This window comes from Montipora capricornis, chromosome 14 (assembly GCF_036669925.1).
Source record: "Montipora capricornis isolate CH-2021 chromosome 14, ASM3666992v2, whole genome shotgun sequence".
Taxonomy (NCBI): Eukaryota; Metazoa; Cnidaria; class Anthozoa; order Scleractinia; family Acroporidae; genus Montipora; species Montipora capricornis.
The window spans coordinates 40,227,510-40,243,283 of record NC_090896.1 but is presented as its reverse complement, the minus strand read 5'-3'; the positions used below and the strand labels follow the sequence as shown (position 1 = coordinate 40,243,283).

Sequence of the window (15,774 nt, the reverse complement as noted above, 5' to 3'; positions counted from 1 at the left end):
TCCCGTACGAAACGAGCAGATCTGCAGCAGATCTGCAACAGATCTGTTTTGACAAAAACAGATCATCTGCAGACAATTTATCGTCTGCAGAGTCTGTTTCAGTCTACTGCAGACGCTGAGCTTGAATACACTTCGCGATGTTAAGACTGCAGACGAAAAACAGACTAACAACAGATCTGCAGATTATCTGCAGCGTTTGCAGATGATCTGCAACACGTTGAAGCCCAAAACCGGATCGATAGATCATCATTGTATCGTGACTTCGGTGTAAACCTTAGTTGGATCAGTCATTACTGGTGTGTTTGAGATAAATAAAATAGTTCGATTGTACAGATAAAACGATAGTCGAAAATTTAAAATGCGTTAGTATAAAGAGGCTTATAAATGGTCGGCCACTTACATACAACGTGTTAGTAAATCAAATGTTACGTCGATTGAACACTTAAATGAAAGGATAAATACTCTTTCGACCTTAATTTATCCTTATTATATAGCAATTAGGCACCCATACCTGACACATTCTTTCAATAGAATTTAAGAGCAGTACTGCAGGGTGCATTGGTGTTAAATTCTCAGTTCCAAACGCTCAGGGAAAAACATTTGATCGATCGACATATCAGTGTTGATAGAACAACGATATGAAAGTTGAAGTCAACACGTGAATGAATCATAAAAAGTGCAATAAGATGGTTAAATTACTGTACTGTGATTATTTTTCTTGCCTACATCATGAGATGTTTTTCTTATCAGTTGTCGTGATTGACGTGAAGGTCATGCCGACGCTGAAATCGAAAACACTCCGGCGCTCCTCAGATCTGATCACTTTTCTGGACATTCAATAAGCTACGGGCCCATGAGCACTAAAAGGCCTTTTACACGACAGAAAAATTTGGGGCCGGACTCGTCAAAAAAGCGGTACGGACCCATAAATTTTGTAAAGAAACACTGGAGCTTTCACAGTGCCATAGGCGCCTATGGCCCTGCAGAAACTCCAGTGTTCCTTTACAAAAGGTATGAGTCCGTACCGCTTTTTTGACCGGTCCGGAACCAAATTTTTCTGTTGTGTAAACGGCCTTAATTTATCTTTGAAGTTCAACATGCTTCAATTTTAGTGCCGGGGATTAACTATGCTCAACTTGATTAGTGGCGTAATCCATCTCAAAATAAGATAATTAAAATCTGCAATCATTCCATTTTTAAAAGTTTTTGTGGCTTTGAAAGTTTGAGTCGTTACTTTCTTATCCCTTTGGAAACATAGACATAGTCAACTTGTCAGTAAAAACGTTGCGTGATAGCGGTAAAAACGCTTGTGGTATAAACAGTGACTGAGTTCCGAGGGTCAACGTCACATTTTCTGCCTATATAAGGAACCTTGGACTGGGGAGCTGTCACTCGTACTCGGTTTATTCGAGACCTCGACTCGTTAACATCGTAGACCAAGGATCACAGCTAGCGACTTGCAGATGATTTTAGACGAAGACAAGGGTAAAAAAAAATGCTTGGATCTACTGCAGCAAAACGAGTGAGGGTGAGTACAACGGTCATTTACTTAGCCTGCGTAGCATGGCGGTTTTGTCGAGCCGGGCGGTTTTTCTGCCCTCGTCCGCCTTTATGACTTAGCAACCAAAACCGCTCATGCTACGCAGGCTATCATTGACTAAGAATGCTTGAGCCGAATTATATTTTTGTCAAGTTATTCATTTTACCTCACCGTTTTGTGCCTTGTCTGAAAACCTTTTTGCTTTTGCTTTTTTATTGTAGTTAACTGTTGAGATACCGGAGCATCAAGAGGATGATATTCTCTGTCTTCTTAGGCAGCAAGAAAACTGTGAAGTTGTTTTCATAAGACCAGTACAATCTGGAGAAGGTAAAGGCTATTTATCACGATTTTCCTTCCTGTTTTGTTAGATTTTATTTCGCCTTTTAATTTACCTACCCGTATCCTCTTCGCACTGTGTGCGCGAGGGAGTTTTCTTTTAATTCTTTGGTAAAGAATTCCAGTTACCTTCCGTTCTTCTCCTTAGCTACATTATTTATTTCACTATTATTTCCGAAAAGCGCGCCACCTTTGCAACGAACATCACTTTGAAACTTGATGCCCTTTAGTCTGAGGTTATGTCATCCTTGATCCTGTTTCCGGCAAAATCTAATTACTCATTCATTTTATCGCATGTATGGAGGTTTTCCCATCGGAATATATATAAATTATAGCAATACCGTAAATGTACACTGAGTCTGATGCTCAGAGACTGGACAAAATGCCAATACAGAACATCGCACTTCTAGCAGCAAGAATTAAAAAAAAACACAGCAGATTCCTAATACAGTATTTCCACTGTGGTTGCACAATTCTGCCAGTTTCTTGCTGTTCGTCCATAAGAAAAAAATGTTTCCATCATTTATTTCCAGGCCGCAAACGTTTTGCTGTGCCGCAAGAAGATGTTCCTACGCCACCAACACCCTGTTCGTCTCTTCCCAAGAAATAAGACGTCGGTCGAACTCGCGCCTCCAGCAGAACAGCCACCCACAGCTGAATCTGGAAGAATCGAAAAACATGAAATCGCTGTTCGGACTTGTAATTTCTGCCTGCAGACGCCGTGTATCAGTGTTGCGGTGCGGCGAGGATAACGAATCACACCAAACACCGCAAAAATTACAAGTGGTTCTGGAGAACTCTGAAAGACTGTGGGCAGTATCTAGTTTACTCGATCTCGTTTCTGTAAATAACCTGCCAAGCAAACCAAAAAAAAAAAAAAAAAGCATGCAAAGCCTAGCCTGCTAGCAAGTTCCCTCGTTGCTCGCAGTCTACGCGAGGCTTAGATTCTTGAAAGCAGTGGTTGCTACTCGAGGGTTTTTTTAATTCATTTGGAATGCGTTGAAAATGTCACGCTAAGAAAATACTTTAAATTCCTGCTGGTGATATTATTTTGCGTATCTATCAGCATTAATCGTTTACTTTTGATAAATAACAGACCGACTTCCTCTCTCTGTCTTTTAAATAAACGTTGTTTGATTGGTGCATTTTGTGGGCTTTTTTTAAACCGGATAGGCTGATTTCGTCTGCAGAGCATCTGCAAATTTGCAGACTTGTTGCAGATCATCACTGCAGACGCTCTGCAGACATTCTGCAGATATTCTGCAGACATTCTGCAGACATTCTGCAGATGATCTGCAGATAATCTGTAGATCATCTGTAGATTGTCTGCAGATCTGCTACAGATGTGCCAGCAGATCTGTAGCAGACTATAAACAGATCGGCTCGTTTCGTACGGGTTGTTACCAAGCCGAACTCAACGGTTGCCGTGTAGTGTTCATAGTGGAAGAGGATCTTTTTCATTGTTGTATAGACTTGTTTGGGACACTAACAGCTGCCTGACGTCACTGGCAAGGCTTTGGTTGTGCGGGTAGCAGATTGAAATGAAAGAAAAACCTCCTGCCCTTGAATTATATGGTGGATTTGAGGGTGTGGGGATTTTTAACCAGGAATATTTGACTCCATTTGGTTGAGTCCTGAAAAATCAGTGTTCAGCCTTGGTACAATGTACAGTGTATCTTACGATAACCTTTGACAACCAAGGAACTGATAATGGCTCACAATTCGCGTCGAATCTGGAAAAAAGAAAAAAAACCATACAGGAATGAAGTGAACCACAATGGCAATAAGGTAAGACTTTTAAATTGAGAATTTTTTTGTAAAATTATCAGTTCTCAGGTTGGGATTCCCATACAAATCCTTACAATGTATATTTTTGTTGCCCTTCTCTCACACTGAGCTTGGGATGCCTGTGATGCCTTTTGCTCATATTACATGTGGCGTTCCTCAGGGGTCAGTCCTTGGACCAATCCTTTTCTTGTTATATTATATTAATGACTTTCACCATTGTTCTAAAGTTTTTGATTTTCATTTATTTGCTGACGACACTAATTTATTCTGCAAACATAAAAATCTCACCTCTCTACAGGCAAGTATGAACAATGAACTCTCTAATGTGAATTCCTGGCTTTGTGCTAATAAACTTTCTCTTAATATAGAAAAAACTAGTTTTGTAATTTTTCATCCTCCTCAAAGGAAATTAACATTCAACTTCCACCTAACTCTAAATGGGAAGCAGTTGCAACAGGAATCTTGTATTAAATACCTAGGAATCTTAATTGATTCAAATTTATCTTGGAAACCTCAAATCGCATGTACTGTAAAGAAAATTAAAACTTAAGAAGTGTAGGCATCTTGTCTAAGCTTCGCCATTATGTTAATATTGATATTCTTACTAATCTCTATTATTCTTTAATCTACCCATTTCTGACCTATGGTATAATTATCTGGGGTAATACATACTCAACTCTACTTCAGCCTTTATATATTTTACAGAAACAAGCAGTTCGATTTATGACTTTTTCTACGTTTGATGAGCATTCAACTCCACTGTTTAGATTATTAGAAATTATGAAGCTTTCTGATCTTGTTACATTTCATATTGCACTTTTTATGCATAAATTTCATAATAACTCATTGCCTTCGAATTTTGATACCTTCTTCAATTCAGTGCTTAATATTCATAACTACAATACACGAAGTGCAGCAAATCAATCTTATTACCTGCCTCGAGCTAGAACAAACTATGGAATATTTAATATTCGCTTTCAAGGACCAAATTTATGTATGGAACTCTCTTGGGAAAGATATAAAGTCAACTCCTTTTAGTAAATTAAAAAAAAAAAAATAAAAAATGAATTGCTGTGCCAATATTAATTTCACTCTGGTTTCTGTTTTCCCTAGGGTAATGAGTTTCTTCTCAGTTTATTCTGTGATTTATTTGCTGCCTTAAATTTGATTTTTCGTTTATTATATTCAGGATTTCATCCAAGTTTATCTGTCCTTCTCCCCATGGCTTGTAAATTTTGTTTGTCCTTTTTATAGTTATCTATAGTTCAATGTGTGTGTGTGTATGCATCATTCTGACCCTTATGTTGTAATTTATTCTATGTAGTTTGGTTTCCTAACCTTGTTAACTTTCTAGTTATTTTAGAAAGCCAACACCCCATTTAGCTTTAATTCTTACTTCATGTACATTAATTTTTTTTCAAGTATAAGGGGTCAATAAAAGTTGTTGTTGTTGCTCACACTTTCAGGTTACCAATAGCCCTGAGATTGTTTCTATTGGTTTGTCAAATCGTCTTATAGAGAAAGAGATATGCATCAAGTCAAGTTTATAATGGGAGGCAATTTGTTTTTTTTTTAATTTTCAGTATGATGAATTTTTTTTCTAGGGTTTCAATTGATGACAGAGGTTAAAGTGAATATATTTGACATGGCTGGACATCCAGTGTTTTACAAGGTAGAAATCAGTGTTTACTACATCTTGATTTCTTAGCCTGTCCAAAATCAGAGATAAACATGGACCTACATGTAACTTTGGAGACAGCCCTTATACTTGAATTATTATTATTACCCAGGTGGAAATCTTATTTAGATCTTACCAAGATTCTTAACAAGTTTCTTATTACGATTTTGTAACTTTGTTTCTTAATTAAGAATCTTACAAGATCTTGTAAAAGTAAAACTCAGTGCATCATACTCTGACATAGTGGGCTGGATAGACTTAATGGTATTCTGTGGTAGTGCGGTTCGCTTGGTAAATTTCCCAGTTGCCGTGGCTACCTTAAAATCTTGCAGATCAGACAGCATCTCACTGCATCTGATCAAACAGACATAACAACTCATGTGTGGGTTTGTTAGTATCCCAATTGACCAAATGTTGTGTCATGTGGCCTGTAGTGGATGGTACTTATCTGAGAAAGTTACGTAATTAATTAACTTCAGCTATTCAATGTTCTTGATTGCAATTTGTTGTGATGGCTGTACTGGGGAATATTGGCCCTTAGCTGCATTGGCAAATAGTCCCCAGTACGGTTCCAGTAGTGAATGAGGTTAGTAAGTCGTTTATTATATGGCATCATTAATCTTTGAGCAAATCTGGTCGCTTCTTCACTTGGTGAATGTTTGTAACCTTTGTCTTCCATCAGCCAACTTTTAATGTACAAAAGTAAATTCTGCTTGCTATTAATAAATGTATTCATTTATTACATACTGTTGGGATGACAAATTAAATTCTGCTTTTCAAAAACGTTTTGTGTTTCGCTTTTAAACTTGAATTTCCAGGGAGAGAGAGGAAATAATATGTAAACAGACCATTTCCATGGTAATGGTCTGTACTGTGACTGTGTAATTAAAACACACCGACCAAATACCAGAATTGCTTCCCATAATAGTAAATTAATTTAATTTTTCACTAATAGCTGCAAGTTAATAATTATTGACCAGCTGTAGCTTACAGGAGAAGAGAACTCCAAAATCCTTTTCTTTTTTTTTTTTTTTCTTTTTTTGACAAATAGAAAGGTCATGAGAAGAAAGTTTTCAGCCAAAATTTCAATTTTGAATACTAGCTGCGTTCTAACTTTGTGAAATCCTTGTTAAAAATACACACGTGCAGGTGGCCATCTTGGATTATACGTGACGTCATTGAGCTCAGCTGATCCTAAATACTTTTGTTCTTGGGCCATCGTAGTTTGATCAAAAATAAAACACAAACAGCAGTGATAAACATATTGAACTTGTTCATTTTGGTTATGACTTGACACATACAAAACGTCAAGTCATAATCAAAATGAACAAGTTCAATATGTTTATCACTGCTGTTTGTGTCTTATTTTTGATCAGCTGATCCTACTTTTCTCTCAGAAATGTGAATAACATGAACGTTTTGTCGTCCATCTGACCTATTTGAACAATTTATGTTGATGAACAAAAAGGCATGACTGGAATATGAAGAGGAATCTCAACAGCTTTGTGTGTTCAAGCTTGACCTGCAAAACTTCAGGTTGAGCTCAATGAGATCACATATAATCCAAGATGGTGGCCTGCATGTGTGTATTTTTGACAAGGATTTCACAAGGTTAGAAAGCTATTCCAAGATTAAAATAAAACATATTTGTACATCACTACTGTAGAGCAGCTTTAATGTAGACAAGCAATTAGCAGACACCGATTCCACACATGTCAAACATGTATAAACTGGTTTGGAAACCGAGAACAATAGTAGCAAATATCAAATGTGACATTGGTAGCAAATTTTTAGTGGGCCTTGATATGGACTGAATACTTTTGTCTTGCACCCCCTGTCAGCATTTGCTCCCAAACACATCAACTAGAGGCTCTGGGTACAAATTCTATTGTCTTTGACCAGCATCCCCGCCAGGTGACAAAGGTCCATGTTCGCCTCTGAGCCAATTCCCATTGACAAGCAAAATCATGTGGTGTTAGACAGAGTAAAATCGATTGGTGTCACTTTTATGAGGGAATTGGTTCAACGGGGCAATTAGCTTTTGAGTGGACCTAAACGTTGTTTAACCCTTTTACCCCTGAGTCGTCCCCTACTACAACTGTAACTGGGAAAATCATTTCAGTCAGGTGTTAGACACTGAGTAAACTCTACTTGTCATTTGTCACTCTGAGGAGGTTAAAAGCATTTTAACTAAAAGGAAACATAAATATTTTAGTGCCTGGATTTACAATCGTGGGCTCATGGGTTGTTTGAAAGGTGGATAGCGCTATCCACCAGACGAATCCTTTTCCAGCGGAATTAAATACTGGCAAAACCAATTGAGTTATCCAGGGAACAGTGAATTATCTGGCGGATAGTGCTATGCACCCTTCGAAAAACAGGGCCCTGGACAAAATTTCTTGGGACCCCTTTAAAAAAGACGGTGCCTACTATTGTTATTGCGCATACATTCTGCGCATCTCAAAATGCTCGGATTTCCTATCGGTGATGCTTACTAATACAGAGATATTTTTGCGCGGTTTAAAATTAAGCAGAGAAAGTAGATCCTAGTAAGTACTATTGGCATCCAAAAAGAAAATTGGGGGCAACCATGCATTTTTCAGAGATAATTAAGCTTCAATTTGAGAAAGAACGCCATACATGGCTTTGTATTTTAAAGGTTTTTACAAATATTGTTCGTGAATTAGCTTTGAAAAATGCTTGGTTACCCCAATTTTCTCTTTGGATTTCAATTATAACACTTGTTAAGATCTACATTTCCCGCATAATCATAAACCTGGGCAAAAATACCTTTCAATTAGTAGCCACCGTCCTTAAAGGTTTACCTTCTACATGTATTTAAAAATAATTTCCCTCAGTGGCCTCTCAAGTGCCGCCCCAGCCCCCCTTCCCCAAGCAATGTTGAAAACAAACTGCAGCATTTCTGAATGTTTTTCGGGATTCCAATCAACATTGAAATGGGGAGGGGGCACTGTGTCATAGATGGTCTAACACAAGTTCATTTTAAAGCTCAAGTGTCCCAAGACTTTTGTCCAGGATTGTAGATGTTGTGAATTTAACCTTTTCGCTCCAGAAGAGGCCCCCATTGACCTTTAAACTTGTCTGTTGTTAGACAGAGTAACATCTGTAAGTGCCACTCGTAAGAAGGAGATGGTTAATTAAAGTAAAACCTGGGGGAGTTAACCCCAAGTATAAAAGTCACAAGATGTTTTAAATGGTCCCAATAACTTACAGAATTATTATAATAATTATTATAATTATTATTATAATATTGATTTTCCCACATGCATTTGTAATTCCTTCAAGGTTCGCAATGAATTCTACAAGCGACTGGTGTATGATGTTGGTAACCGGGAAAGTTTTGAATCATTGGACAGCTGGTTGGAAGAAATAAGGAGAGATATTGGCAATCCAACAGATTTAGAAGGAGTAGTCTTCACTGTCTGTGCGAACAAGGTGAAGTAGATATATTTCTTTTAAAACTTGTTAATAATTCATAAGGAATCGCAGGGAAAAAAAAACCTCAGGTATACTGTAGATGAGCTTTAAGAACCGATTAAACAGTGTTCATTAGAATTCGTCATATAAAGTGTGCTAATGATGTGCAGCTTGTTTTTCATCGCTGCTTAAAAGTTAATGTTCTCCTCTCACAATTGGAACCTTTGTTCGGACTCCAGAGGGACGCGCTTTTCGTGGCATGAGTTTGAAGCTGCTTCCATTCGTAGGTTAAAACGTATAAAACAATCCCGCTTGTTTAGTAAACAGTACTTTAAAAACTAGTTGTCGCTACAGTTTCGGTCATTCTTGACCAAGAAAGGCTTTTGGTTTTCCCTGCCATTTCAGGAAAAGACATTCAACTAGACTTCCAAGTAAGGGCCTTTACATGTACGTGTTTGCAAACCTGCCAGAAGTCGGTAGTCTTGGTGTTGGCCAAAGAATTAAGGCCTTTGGGAACTGACTATTGATCTTAAGTACATTATCAATACTATGGGAAGGGAAAATGTTAAAGAAGAAACGAAACTTGTACCGCGTAATTTCTTCATTAAGGAAAAAATACAGTAAAGGTGGGTATCAGGAAACTTTCTGAGAAGTTGAGGAATTTTCTTTGGTCTGGCCATGTTAAAGGTTAAGTACAGTAAGTGTTGGCCTAATTGGGAATTCAAAAAGCTTGTTTAAAGTAAGTGGTGGTAATGTTGGTAATTTCTCTGAAGAATATGTTGAGAGATTAGGAAGGGTTTTAGCTAACAGAAACCATTCCAGCTTGTGGTTGGGCGTAGCCAAGATTAAAATGAATGTCAACTTGAAAACGTCTTAAGATGCACACGAAAATAGAATTGCCAACTCTCCAATCAACGCCCCCTTTAATTTAACTCACTAGCCTTTTTGACGTAAGGAATAATTGATCGTCGCACTTATCTGGTCAATGGAAGCAACAGTTTCAGATAAACACCTCAAAAATCCAGACAGCTCCAACGGAAAAAGCGATTTCGATACTATATATATTTAATTAAAATACCCTACTGACTAGCAAATTAATTGGCCCTAACAGCTTTCAAACACCGTTTTTCTTCCTTTTAACAGAATTATGCTTAGTTGTAAGCATCATTTGGTGTTCTTTAAGAACCTCAAGGCGTGCTGTTTGTGAACAGGGGCGTGTTCACAAACAGCAGTAGTTTCCCAGCTTTTTTTGTCAATAAACGCACACAATTGTGATTTGTCATCAATGTGTTGAATAATAAAACAATTATCCTGCTCAATCTTGCGGAATATCACCTGATTTTAGCCAACCCTGCTTTCGACCTCGTCGGCTAAGTATCAGGCGATATTCCGCGCGATTTCAGAGAATAATTGTTAAATATTAGCCCATGCGTGTCAATTGCAGGTCGTACATGGGGGACGGCCGACAAAAGAACGACTTTCAAGACATAAGAAGATAATAAGTTGCTAAAGAACTGTTTTTTTTTTTGTTGTTGTTGCCAATCTAGTAGATGGTTTAGGCACCGAAATTCACGGAATGTCCTTAAGGCAAACATTAGAAAGTGTTTTCTTTGTGCCTTAATGAAATCCTACCATCCTCATCACGTGAGGATAACAACTCCAACTGGCCAATCATCGAGCTGACAATAATACCCTTTCCAACCCCACCCTTTTTAACAACAATAGTAAGAGAACGTGTAGAGGCTAGTTGCTCTTGTATGAAACGCCTAACTTTATATTTTTTCCACTAGGTTCAGAATTTAGCGTATCCAATAATAAGTGGAAAGATACATTTTCCTGTTAGCTGTTTTTATTTTTATTTTCTCCGCTGAAATCGCATTTAGCTTGACACTTAGTTGTCAATTCTAAGTTTTGCCAAAGGGCGACATGTAAAACAGAAAGGGCACACTCACTCAAACAGTAATAATAAAAGGAAATAAAAAACAAATTCGGAAATATCATGAAACATAATTGACTTTAAAGATGTTTCTTTTTATGCATAACAGATAGGTTTTTTGCCAGTTATAACCGATAAATACAAGGTAAAATAACATATGTGTCTAGCATTTCCGGGCTGTCGTGAGTGGCTGAACACTGCTGCGTTTGGCTAGAGCAAGAAAAGCGCATTAAAAAGAACAAAACAAAAAGGCTCTCGTAAAATTCGAAACACAATGTCAAAAATATCATGTATTTTGGCCGCCAAAATCATTGTGGATGTGACCATGTAGGAAAATAGAAAACCCAATATTTTTTTAGTCAATATAGTATTAATTGGCAACAGCTATGCACAAGAGTCACCTATAAACACCCCATAATGCCTTCCCCTAGTGCTAAAGATCTCGTCTGTTGAGGAGTCCATTGCTTTTTTCTCAAAGATAAAAGCCCCTTACAATAGACAGAAATCTTCGAGACGATTTCTGCTTCATGCATATATTTGATTCTTTCTATAAAGAGTTATTTGCTTTCCTTCAAACTAGTAATACCTGTAAAATAAGCGTTGCAAAAACATACGACTAAGCACTGTGGTCAGGTGATTTAATTTGTATAAGTCAAGTTTTGTTTTGCTAAAGATTTGCTGCAAGATCTTATGTTGTTGTTTCCCTGAAGCATGCCAAACGATTATGCGTTTAGACATGCACTTCCCAAAATAGAATATTGCTCTGATCAGGTTAATACAACAGGCTTGACGTGTATACATGTATTCATGTTTCAGAGTAGATGTTGCTAATAACACTAAAAAAAAAATATTTTCATTGTCTAAAGGAAGATGGTTAGAGGTTACTTGGCCATAATATGCATTGCACTGACGATGATAGCCTAAACCATTTTAACCTTTATTATAATAACATATGTAAGCACGTAAGCACTCACAAAAAGATAGATTGTGTCAATGATGTGGTTATTTTATTCCGTTTTTTTTCTCTTTATCTCATAATCCCCACATCCCTCAGATGCCGTACTAGAAGTGGCATGCGATGTGGCATGCGATCCGACAAGTGTAGATTATATTCTAGCAGTCTGGGGGCCCTATTGTACCGGAAAAAGTGAAGATCTTGGCGATGGTAGAGGATTAGGAGTTTTCGTTCTCTTTAAAAGTTATTTTGCAATAGTGCTCCTTTTTCCCCCGACTTAATTTCGAAAAGTGTATGAAGAATAATATTTTTATATAAATTTTGTATTTTTTTGTAATGTCTAATTACGCTTGGCTAAGATTTGTTATTTTATTGTAAAATATTGTAAGTTGAATAAAATAAATAAATTATTATCTAATGTTCAAATTGTCCCTGTTCCACTATTCACTAAAAACCCTTCCTGAGTAGAATATAAATAGCACCAGTAAAAGCTGTTGTCAATCTCGTGAGCACAAAACAGCTGGCAGGATTTTCGTCCAATTTAATCCGTTGTGATTCCCAGAAAGGAAACTGATACCCGCTACGTACAACGTCATGCAACTTTAGAAAATTATTGAATCACACAGGTTTTATCCGAATATTCCTCTCGACTGGCTTTCGTTACACGGACAAAAAATCGCGCTCTTCAAAACGTACATTTCTCTGATTAGTAGATTATAAAACTGAAGATCAACTTTGTCACGTCAAGGAAAGTGACAGCGTCTGATCTCATGTTCTAATTGCCTTGATTTGGGCTAAATACGCCGATCAGAAATTATTATCGTTTGAGATTCTCTTCATTCGATCTCGCCTGATCTGCCGGTCCGCTGTGGGCAGCGGCCTGACAGCGGCCGATCTGGCGAGTAGCTGTGCGCCACTGCTGGGCTTAAGGGAGCCTTCACACCTTTAGCTCGCGGTAAAGTCTTTGCATACTATGATACTTACTATGATGTGAAACACAATCAAATTTGATTCAGGTACTAATCTTAGGTAATAACTCTCTTGACTCAACTTTCAGTTGAGCCGACAAATTGGAGAGAAGGACCCTTTTCCTAGTCTTAAAAGCCAATGATGCTGTAGCTTGCATACAGCTGTTTCGAGAAAGATAGTCGGAAAGTAGCGTAAGAGCGTTTGCGACAATGCCGAAAAGTAGTATGGGACAGTATTCAATATGTAGTGAACGCCCAGAATAGAAGATGCCACGACCGTACAGTGAAGACCTACGACGGCGAGCTATTTGTTTGAAAGAGTTCTTAGGATATAGCGTAAACGAAGTGGCAGTACACAGACTTATGTTGAAGCTCTCTCTCTTCACGTGCGCCGCGATTTTTGTAGAAACACGACATGAAATAAGTGAGGTTAAAGTCGTCAGAATCTTCCTTGTCTGTGAATCCTAACCCTTTGTCACTAATTCATGGTCTGGATCATTTGACTGAATTTTGAAACTCCCTCATATCTCAATGTCAGTGGCAAAAAGATGAGCACGTATTTCTAGGTGACGTTTTCGAAAGCGTTGCCATCATGTTTTCGTTGACTCAAACTGACAGTTTACCATAACGCCTTTCGGTATTGTCGCGTAGGCATTTATGCTTTCTCGAAACAGCTGTATTAGGATCAGTCGTCGATATCGTTGCAGCATGAGGTAACCAAAATTAAACTAGAAACCAGTCCTGCCACTTGAAAGGAAATTCAACTCCTAACGTTTCGTAAGTCTAAGGGTATCTGACTGCTGACAACTTCTTTGTAGCTTCCCGGATCGAGACAAGTTGATTCGCCTGATTGGTGCGTTCTTCAGGCCGCTTTCTCGCAGAATTAGAAACTTTCCGGTTGTCACAATTCGCACTGTATCTTAAGACTGGAGAAGCTTTGAGTCATCAATTTTAATAATCATTTTGCTTCTACCCTGCGGGTATCTGGTTTCTCCTGTGCGAGCAACTCTTAGATTTTTTTACTGATCATGTGCAATGTACGTCACGCCCCGCGTGATGCATTTGATATCCGGCTTCGTACTATTTAACGGGAAAATATCACTACACAGCAGGCTCGCCAAAACGCAGCAATTACGTAGCTGAACGCTTTCGTAAGCTGAAAAACAAGTTTACTAACTCGTTTTACCAGTTCAAATTTAATTCATTCGTCCTTGGCGGGGGACTGCGGCTCACTCAAAGAAACTAATCAACGGATGCCCGCATTGGTTTCTCTCTCGAGAAGCGTAGGAGAAAGCAATTGCTCGCAGGATATTTGCTTTTAGTTTTCTGATCAAAATGGTGACTTTGACTTTTGCTTTCATTCAGCACAAAATTACACTTGTTTTTCTGGCGGGCAAAATTCAGCCCTTGGTTGGAATTGAACCCTTTTATTTCCAAGAACAAAACCAGTACCATAGATTTCTTACTAATGAAGCTATGATCTTCGCAGTTAAGAACGCAAATTTATCAATTGCCTAGAGAAGACTGAAAAATTCAGGACCTCACTGATGCTGGCGGCTGGTCATTTGTAATTTCAAACGTTCCCGTGATGAATGAACCAACGAACGAAATGATATCTGAAATGAATTAGTTCAATATATGATTCATTTTATCTTATATAATTTCATTTATATACATTTCATTGTTTGGTAGTTTTGAGAATTTGGTGACATATCACAAGATCAAACCTCCTTCTCGATACCTGTCTGACTGACATTTCATTGAAATTCTGAGGAGAATTTACATGCTGATCACTTCTGGGAGACAAAGGGTTAATATTAACGGCGGATTGATGTCAATCGACTTTTGAACCGAACAGGGCCAAGCGTGTGGCAGTTTCCCAAATGGATTTTTGGAGCCAAAAAGTTGTCGGGTCTTTCGAGAAATAGGCTCCAGTACCTATGCACATTATCCAATGTGTGGTGATTTTTCACAATAAAATTGTGTTTTGCAAGTGCTGGATAGAATTTTTGTGTAACATTGCTTCCGCTGTCCCGTTACTCTTTTTTTTAATTATACCTTGCCATGTTATGAAGTCCATAGAAGCATTGTCCTCGCTGTTTTTCAAACCACCGTCAAGGCCTGCGTTAAAGCCAACTGAAGCCAACTTAGACTTTATTGGTACATTCCATACTATCCAAAAAATTATAGAATAGATTTAGACATTCAGCTAATTAAGTCGAATAAAACACAATCAATAGACTTTGCTAAGGATTTTGACTTTTTATTTCGTGGGGTACTAGTAGTAGTACGATAGTTAGAAACATGTCATACCAAGCCAGCATTAACTACTCCAAAAAAAAAATAATAATAATAATGTACACGGAACGTTGTAGGTCGTCCAGCTCCTCTGTATAAGCAGAATGTTGTATTCGTAGATGCGTTGCCCTGCTGAAACATAACAAAGTTGTATATTGGTGTATATGTGATACAGAGGAACCAATCACTGACTTGCACTTCTTGCAGTGAGTAAAGCAAGTAGTGAAACTGTAAGGCGATTTCTAAACCTACTGGCTGTTTCGCCTCTTGCAAGTCTCACACATCTAAAGACTGAAGAGGCCGCTTCGGGGTCTTACAAGTAACAATGTCGGTTTTGCTTTCGCTGGTTCGACGCAAAACACGGCTCCCTTAATTTAACTTCTCGCATGAAAGGAATGTATGCTAGTGGCGTTCAATCAAGTATTTACTCTTTTCACGAAGTTTCGTTCCACCACTGATGTTAATACCTCAAATACTTGAAATGTCAGTTTTAAAATACCCCAAAACAATGTACTATAATATATCGCGTCATTCGCCTTCCTTAATTTCTGAACCTGCAGATAATTTACCAGTTAATCTCAACAAAAGTCCTTCTTGCCACTAATAACGTATTTAACACTTTCATGTTGCGATCACAGTTTTTCTTGTTGTGACGTCACAACAGGTGCTTATATTTCTGTCAAAAGATCGTTTCCAATAAAGGAAGGTTCCGTCAATTTTTTAATGAGAGCTACAGAGGTGAATTGGAAATCTTTTCTCTCCAAATCTTCCTTCACAATTTCTGGATCATGGATGCTTCGGTTAGCGCTCTGGTCTTTCTCAGTGCTGTTTACGGTG

General features: G+C 38.0%; 1 long non-coding RNA gene across 1 annotated transcript; it reads left to right on the top strand.

Annotated features, from left to right (window-relative positions):
• The first annotated feature begins 1,390 nt into the window (after positions 1-1,390).
• Positions 1,391-12,084, top strand: LOC138032802 (uncharacterized). Its single transcript, XR_011128454.1, has 6 exons — positions 1,391-1,528; positions 1,762-1,867; positions 2,410-3,664; positions 5,269-5,336; positions 8,649-8,798; positions 11,771-12,084. It is a non-coding gene; the product is annotated as an uncharacterized lncRNA (long non-coding RNA).
• The last annotated feature ends 3,690 nt before the right edge of the window (positions 12,085-15,774 follow it).